The sequence below is a fragment of the Saimiri boliviensis genome, chromosome 6 (assembly GCF_048565385.1).
Source record: "Saimiri boliviensis isolate mSaiBol1 chromosome 6, mSaiBol1.pri, whole genome shotgun sequence".
Taxonomy (NCBI): Eukaryota; Metazoa; Chordata; class Mammalia; order Primates; family Cebidae; genus Saimiri; species Saimiri boliviensis.
This window is the reverse complement of record NC_133454.1, coordinates 124,112,287-124,120,769: the sequence shown is the minus strand read 5'-3', so window position 1 is coordinate 124,120,769 and position 8,483 is coordinate 124,112,287. Positions and strand designations below refer to the sequence as shown.

General features: G+C 59.1%; 1 protein-coding gene across 7 annotated transcripts in view; it reads left to right on the top strand.

The window, feature by feature from the left end:
• Positions 1 to 398: 398 nt before the first annotated feature.
• Positions 399 to 8,483, top strand: part of NRXN2 (neurexin 2) — a 115,516-nt gene continuing 107,431 nt past the window's right edge. For all 7 annotated transcript variants that reach the window (XM_039470727.2, XM_039470729.2, XM_039470730.2 and 4 more), the window contains exon 1: positions 399 to 621. The gene's annotated coding sequence lies outside the window, so the exon portion shown is untranslated. The remainder of the gene's footprint in view (positions 622 to 8,483) is intronic.

The following is an 8,483-nucleotide window of genomic DNA, read 5'->3' as shown; positions in this document are numbered from 1 at the left end:
GGCTCCCGTGGCACCCCGAGTAGGGGGTCTCTCGTTCGGCTCGTCCCAGCCCCTGCGCGCAGCAGACCCGCTGGCCTTGGGGGGAGGGTGCGGGACCCAAGGCCCCGACCCAATGGGCGAGGGGCGAGGGTGCCTGTGTTCCCAGAAAAGACACTGAGGCCGGGTTAGGGGTCCGCCTGGTTGGGGGCCCGGGCGCCCGAGAACCTTGAGAGGCTGGGAAGAGCGCAGGTGCCGCGGGTCCCGGACTCCTGGGTCCCGCGCAGGGGAGGGAGTGGGGCTGTGGAGCTGCCGGACTGGAGGCTCATGCGCCCTTGTATTGGCTGCGCTGCTCGTCCGTCAGCGCAGCGTGGCCCAATGCGCGCGTCTCGGGGGCGGGCACTGGTGCTGATGCTGCCGTCAGTCGGTGTTGCAGGGATGCGGCGGCGGGAGCAGCCGCCCTGACTCGCGGAGCATCCTCCTCGGAGAGGCACCGCGGCGGGGCAGGCGGGCGGGGACGCGGCGGAGAGTGAGAGAAGCGCGAGGCGGCAGACACCGCTAACGCCGGCTCTGCCACCCGCCGGAGACGGGGCGGCCCTGTAGCTCTGCTACCCACCGTCCAGCTCCTGACGCCCCGAGAACCAGGTACAGGAGGGGGTGCTGCGGCGGAGACGGGCGGGGGGCGGGAGCTGATCGGGGGGAGGGGAGCGGATCGGAGGGGGCGGGGGAGGCAGGACAGATGAATTGGGGGGCGGGGGCGCCGCGCTGAGAGGGCTGGCCGGGTGACAGCGAGGAGGGAAAGCCGCTGGGGGATTGGGGGTCGGAGGCTCCCTGTGGAAGGGGCACTGGCCCTGAGCTGGGGAGAATGGAGAGGGATAGGAGGGAGGGTCGTTGGGGGAAGGGATGGGGAGAGAAGGAGGGGCATCCAGAGGACTGCGAGGGGGTTCTAAAGGGGGACCCCCAGTCTGTGCTAGCCCCAGAGGCTGGAAGCAGCGCCGGGCCAGAGGGGCTCTTGTGTTCTGGAGGGTCTGCAGGGTAGAAACCAGCGAGGAACTGGGCTTCGTGGGAGGAGAGGAGAGGGGGCTGGAGAGGAGAGAAAAGAGAAGTGGAGAGGGAAGGAGAGGGGCCAGGCCAAGGGCTTCGTTCTGGGGGAACCCACTGAGGACCAGGCTTTCCTGGGGGATGGGAGCCAAGGGGAGAAGAGGTTATTGGGAGAGAGCAGAGGGGAATGTGCCAAGGTGCTCCAGGCAGAGATGGGTCTGTGCTGGTGGAGAGCTGAGAAAGATGGGGTCTGAGGGAGAGGAGCGGAAGCTTGCGGGGGAAGGCTGGGGGTGATGAGAGAGGGAGACTGGGAAATCAGTAGGAGGGGGCTTTGCTGGGGTGGGAATACCCTGGGGGCGGTGACAGGGTTCTGGTCAGAGAGTGCTGCAGGGGGAGAGGAAGCTGCAGGGCCCTGGGCTTTCTCCCCCACCCCTAAAGAGGAGGGGGTCATTTCTCATGTCCCAGCCTCCGCCCCCCGCTGAAGCAGCAGTCTTCCCTGGGGTCTTTGGGTCGAGGTATGAGCCCTTGAACCCTTGATGGGCTCTTGAGGGCACAATTGGCTTTGGGGTGCTGTTGTTTCCTTTACTCTCATCTCCCTCCTGGGTCTTGGGAGAGGGCATTTGATGCCTCATTGAGCTAGCAAGGGCTGGAAGGGGGCTTTTTCTTGATGTCTGGAGGTGAAAGAGGAGGCTGTCCAGCTGGAATAATGAAATAGCTTTTTAGGGGGTGGGCCTTGGGTCCCCAGTCCCTTGGCTGCCCTGGGGCTTCCAGACACCCCTGTTTTTGAATGTATGGGGGGTGGGCTTCTCTCCTCTTCCATTTATTCTTATCCTTCCTTCTTGTCCACCTTCCCAGTGTCTGGGTGTTCGTTTCGGGGGAGGGTGGACATTAGGGTCTTACTTTCTCTGTCTTCTGCCAGAGAAGGAGGAAGAAAGGGAAAAAGAAGGAGAAGGGGAGGGAGGTCTGCGGTTCGCAAAGTGTGAGGCCTTCTATTTTGTGGGTGCTTCAGCCTCTCAGTCCCTAGCTCCTCCTGCTTCCAGGGATGGCTCCAGGAATGCTGGCATCTGAGGCGTGGCTGGATCTTTCAGGAAACAGGGGAGAAGGGTTTGGCTGAGAGGGCTCTTCATTCGTGCTAGAGGAAGTGTTCTCAGATCCGTCCTGCCCTCAGATCCACAGGAGTGGGCGGGATGGACCAACCAGCCATGGCTGCTGGGCAATTCTTTCCAAGAGCCCGGGCCTCTCCTGGCATCTTGGCCCTGGCTGAATCCATATGACAGTGGAGTTCTGAGAGGAGGGGCTGCGTGCTCCAGTGGCTGGTGGGGACAGTTCTTTCCTTCCAGGCTCAGTCACTACCCAGGTCCAGCTGCTCCTTCCTGCCTGCCCTTGCCAGTGACACAGACACTCTGACACTGATACACATGCTCGGTGGCATCCACCCAGACACACACCTACACAGGCACACACACCTGCGTACACAATACACCTCCCGGCAGCATACCACCCGCACTTCCCACCCAGAGAGGCTGCCACCTCGTGCTTGCCTCCTTGAGACCTCCCCCAGGAGCCCTGCTGTCACGTACACAACACACATGCACAGCCCCTACGTGCATCCAAGGGTGAGGGCACTGCCGGCCCCCATCCAACCACTCACCTCCCAGGCTCACAGCCATCGCAGGCACACCTGTGCTTCTTCCACATCCACCTTCAGTACCTGCAACATGCTCTCTCCTCCTGGACACACCATCCGTCCTCCGTCTACACAGCATGTGTGCACATCCTCCCAGATACACCAGCCCCTGCCCCCCAGCAAGCTCATCCTAAAGTACCATGTGCATGTCTGTCAGGGTGCTGAGCACTTTGCCCCAGGCCTTTGTGCGTGTGCACACCAGCACACGTTTGCTAACACCCTCTCTGCCCTGGCGCACCCCCAAACCTCTCTTCTATTTTCTCTCTCTCTCTTACTCTCTTATCTATGTACCTTCAGCCCAGGCCCTCCTATCCCTCCTGGCCACAACCACCACCCTTCCCAGTGGAGTCCAGCACCCAGCCACTCCTGGCTTCCTGGGGGGGGGGTCTTCCCATTTCGAAGTGACGCCACCTCCCAGCATCAATCCTCAGGCACAGGGGCACCCACACCTGCCTGTGCGCTGGAGACACTGTCCTTTCATTTGCCGCTCCTAAGCCCAGCCCCCACAGAGATGCCCCGAGAGAGTGTGTCCTCACATGCCACCCACCCTGCTGCTCCATCTGTCAGTGCAGCTCCCCCGCCCCGCCCCTGCCACACTGACTGGCCTGTGGGCTCTCAGAGGCTCATTCAACAAATAGTCCTGGTGCACGCCTTCAGGCGTGGGTGTGGCACCTTCTTATCATTTACGAAGCTGCTTCCCCACTGCCGCCCCCGTTGTTTGGGATGGTGGGGTGAGGGTGAGGCTGCACGGACTCTGCTGCGCTCCTCAGTGAGCCTCAGTGTCCTCACCTGTAAAATGGGATCCTCGACCCTATCTAATGGGGTGTTTCGAGGGCTCGCTGAGAGGAGAGTGATGGCAATGATAGTAGTAACAAGCGTATTTCTTGTGTACCTACTGTGTGGTTGGCCTGTGTGAAGCACTTTGTCTAGTGTGTTTGTCAGGCACAGAGAAGGCCCCAGTGGATGGTAGCTATTTTTATTGTCATTATCATAACCTTCCCTGCACATGCACACACGCGCGCGCGCACACACACACGCACACACACACACACCTGTCATGGATACCTTTAGGAACATTCCCAGGCACCTTGTGCTTACTCACAAGGCCGCCCGTGGAAGTCATCTGTCCCCTCTGCATCACTGGGGTGCACCCGTCCAGGCTGTTGTGCCCCAGCTGTGTACAGCATAGGTATGCTTGGTGCTTACCCCTCCCACCGCCCCCCATGCTCCCACGCACCTGTCCTCTGGCCCCCCCTCCGAATCATTCCACCGCACCTCTGTCCCCAGGCCACCCGCTTCCCCAGCTCCGCCAGCCGGCAGCAGCCTTGTCCTGTGCACCCTGAGCTACCAGCTCCTGGGCCCAGCCTGCTCCATGCTTCTCTCTGTGACATAGCGAGCTGCTTGGGGACCCACAGACATGCCCACTCATGCCCAGCCCACCTTGGCACCGGACTCTGACTTATCTTTAGGCCTGTTTGTTTCTCCTCCTGCCCTCCAAGTTAAGACAAAGTGCCCGGCAGAGTGGAGGAGGACACCAGGGCTTGGGATTAGACAGAACCAAATCTGAATCCCAGTGTCACCATTTACGATTTGTGGGACCTTGGGTGGGTCCCTTCTCCCGTCTGAGTGTCTGTTTCCTCATCTGTAAAAGGGGCAGTGATAATACTTATCTTGCCCTGGTGAGAATCAAAGGAAACACTAGGTGCTAGTAGTGCTGCCAACTGTAAAAGGCTGAGATGAGAAGTTTTTAAAATAATTATTAATATGACACACTTTTTTCACACATTAGTCTATGCCAGGCACTGTACTAAGTGCTTTATGTATGTTAATTCTCATTTTGCAACACTATTATTATCTCTATTTTTTACATAAAGAAATTGAAGCACAGAGAGGCTGAGTAACTTACCAAAGGTCACACAGCTAGATAGGGGTAGAGCTGGCATTTGAACCCAGGCTTTGGAGCCAGTGCTGCTAACCACTGCACTGTCTTGTTTTTGCTGCTGCTGAGGTGGTGGCTGGGTGTGGACAGGCATGGTATCTTCCCTTGTTTTTGCCGGATCATCAGGGCTGGAAGGAAGGGGCAGGGAGGACAGGGAGGTAGGAACTGTTTACCATCTGCCAATCCTGCCTCGGGTTTCAGGGGGGAGAGGGGACCCTCCAAAAAACATTCTGCATCTGAAAAGGACCTCAGGGGTCAAGCAGTTCTGCTGTCTCCTTCCATATGATCCAAAAGCCCCCCCACGCCGAGCATCTCTGAGCAGCAGTCATCCGGTCTCACCTCGAACACCTCCACAGACGGGGAACTCACCACCCCCTGAGGCAGCCTACTCCACTGTTGGATGCTTTAGATTGCCAGCAAGTTTCTCTTTAGCCTGAGCCAAAATCTCCCCCCTTTGCACGCACTTCTCCCACCTGTCCATGGGCTGCCTTCTGGGGCCACCAGAATGTGTGTAAACCCAGCTCTTCCTCCCTGGCGCCTGGAGGAGGCCCCTGCTGTCTCACTCCCAGCTGGCATGAGAGGATGCTGGCGTGAGGAGTGGAGAGCCAGAGGGAGGCTGGCATTCCCATGGCTGGAGGTGTGTGTATGGGCGTGTGTTTGTGTGTGTGGGTATTCACAGAGAGGGGGCTGTGTGGATATGGGGAGAGGGCCCTGGCCAGAGGCTCTGCTCGTGTGGGCATGGACCACTTCACCCCAGAATTTGCATCCATTTGCATACTTGCCCCTGGTGGTGTGGGGCTGAGGCCTTTGGTCAGGCGGAAGGGCCGAAGTCTAGGTCAGCAAGTGCAATGGGAAGTGCCTGGAATGGAAGGCCAATGACCTTGGTTCTAGTCTTGCTTTTCTATGTAATCCCAGGCAGTCACTGTCCCTCCCTGAGAATCAGTTTCCACACCAGGAAAAAAGGAGAAGATGAACCCCATGAGCTCTGAGGTCTCTGTCTCCAGGCCCAGGAGTAGGCTTTAGAGTGGGACACCTGAGACAGCCGTGTCCCTGTGAAGGCCAGAAGAGAGGAAGGTGAGCTCTGAGCCGAAGACACAGGTGTAAAAGAAATGTCTTGGAGCCAGCACAGTCTCTACCTGCACTGTGGCCTTGGGCAAGTGAACTCATCGTTTTGAGCTCAGCTTCCTAGTCTGTAAGCCTGAGTGACAAAACTACCTCCTAGAAGCTGAAGGATTGATAAGACGGGGCACATGGGGTCCAGCCTGGTGTCTGATGCCGAGGGAGCCCAAAGCTGACAGCCCAGAGGCTTCAGTGGCACTGGCCTAGCCATGGGAAGATGAGGAGGAGGCTCTGGCCTAGGAGGACCCAGGAAGAGTTATCGGGAGAGGGTAATGTTGGGGAGTAGAGGCAGAAGTCCTAAGGGCAGCCTAGCCACCCCGGCCCCTCTCACTCCAGCTCTGGGCACCACTGGCCCAAGGCTGCGGAGTCTATCTGTGGGTAGGGGCAGCACTAGGGAGCTGACTGGGTACGGAACCCCAGGATTACTCAGGAGGTCAGCTTCCCAGAGGTGTGGTGACTTTGGGCCAGCAGTGGCTGGCAGTGTGCACTGCATTGATATCAGTGAGCAGGCAGGTACCCCAGGGCCACTCTGGCAGTGTCCCTGCCCTGGCAATGGGCAATGGAAGAAGAAAAGTGGGCCTGGGGGGCAGTACTTGTACGCTGTGGGTGCAGGGGGCCTCCTCTGCACTGCGTGAACCTGGGGAGGAGCTGTTGCCTTGTCCAACTCCAGGGGACACTGTTTACTTGATGCGGTTGTGTGAGGCAATGGCCCTGGCCTGTGGGGAGAAGACCTCTGGAGAAAGGGTTGCTGCTGAGTTCCAGCAGCTAAGGAGGGATGATGGAGCATCCCAGGGCAGCAGGAGCCCCTGTGTTCTGGGAGAAGGATGGGTTGGAGGCTGGGTCGGCAGCAGCTTGGGTCTGGGGCGGGGGAGGCACAGGGAGAGGAAAGGTGCTAGGGGGAAAAGCATGTTTCCTGGACACTGGGTGGGGAAATGGGAAGGACTCAGGTGTCTGCTGGCTCACTCCTCCTGGGGCCATTTCTGCCTTGCAAGCTCGAAGCCACCCCAAGGGTCTGTGGGTCCCTAGGGAGAGAAGACTCAGGGAATGCTGGGGCTTTCTCCTGGCCTGCTCCGAAGTTCCTGTGCCCCCAGCAGCCTGGCTGGCCTGTGCTGCAGAGCTGTGGGCTGCAGGGAAAACGAGTTATGAGCCTTGAGGGGCTGCAGGCCCATACCCGACTTCCGAGCCTCCCTGGAGGCAGTGCATCAGCCCAGCCTCTGCCCCTGAACAGGCTCACAGAAGCCTGCCTGCACTGCACCCCCTCCCACTCTCCCTCCATAGGGACCGGTACAGCCTCCCCATCCTGGCCTCTCACACACTTTGCTCCCCTGCCCCTCCACCCAGATAACATTCCCTTTGGCTCTCAGGACCCAGGTGTCTGCCCTCCAGCCTCTGGCGGCCTCCCCACCATCTTTCACTTTATCTGTCCTCCCCCACTTCCTGCATGGAGGGAGACCCTGCCCCTAGCCTTTCTCACAGAACCCGTCTGCCATCTCCCTAGAGGGTGGCGGATATGACCATGCCAGGGGACTCGGCTGGGGGTGGGGCAGGGGAAAGAATCCCTCCTGTTCTGAGCTTGGGGGTGAGTGGACAGCAGCACGAAATCCTTTTCCCTCCGCCAGCGGAAATCAATAGCTAATTAATTCCCTCCCCAAAATAGTGTCCGGAGGTGGGGGTGGGTGCTGGTAGAGCAGCAGACAGAGGCTAGGCCAGGCCAGACTGAGATGGAGACCCTAGCAGGGAGGGAGGGAGAGAGGGAGGCTGGTCACTATTCTGGCCATAGAGCTGTGCCTTTGCTGAGGGTCTCTGGCTACCCCTTCTGGAGAAGACGGGGAGCTTAGACCTTTCCCTCCCCTGATGCCTGAGGGGCCCCCTCCCCTGCCCTGGGCTGGGGATGTGTGTTGTGTGTGTGTGTGTGTGTGTGTGTGTGTGTGTGTGTTTGGGGGGGGTGAGGGCGTCAATCAGGCTGGGAGCAGGTGCTGCATTTAATTTGATTGGCTAATTAGCCCGCACATGTTAATTATCTCCATTACCCAATGAGGAGAGGCAGTGGCAAAGCTATATATAACCCGACAGTGTTTGTAAGGAGTGGGGGCTGCTTGCCTGGATCTCCTCCTCACTGCTCTGGCAGGGGCAGTCCTTGGAGGGGCACTGGGGCAGGACATTCAGGTCCCCATTGGAGCCTTGAAGGATTGGGAGGGCAGCGGTCTCAGGAGCAGAATGGCAGGACCCGAGGGCTGAGCTGTTCGGGCCTCTTGGAGATGGCTCCCCCAGCGCTCCCGACGGCCTGCTGAAGCCTTTTCTGCCCCATCTTCCTCTGCACACGTGTCACTCTCCAGGTGCCCCCTCACTGGTTTTTTAGGGGGTCCCTCGTTTCCTCCCACATAGCTCTTCAGCTCCTCGCTGCACACCTGGAACCTTCCCCTTCCGAAGCCAGCCCCCTCGTTGTCTTGTGGCTTCTCACCTACACCTGTGGCTGTCCTGTGTTTATTTCCTCCCCACAGGCCAGGGCCATTGCCTCACACAACCACATCAAGGTCACACGGCAGGGCACCCGCTAACTGCCTGTGTGACCTTGGGCAAGTCCCCAGACCTCTTTACCTGGGTTTCCCCAGTAGTTAATGAGAATAATAGGACTTCTCAGCTGGGCGCGGTGGCTCACGCCTGTAATCCTAGCACTTTCGGAGGCCGAGGTGGGGGGATCACCTGAGGTCAGGAGTTCAA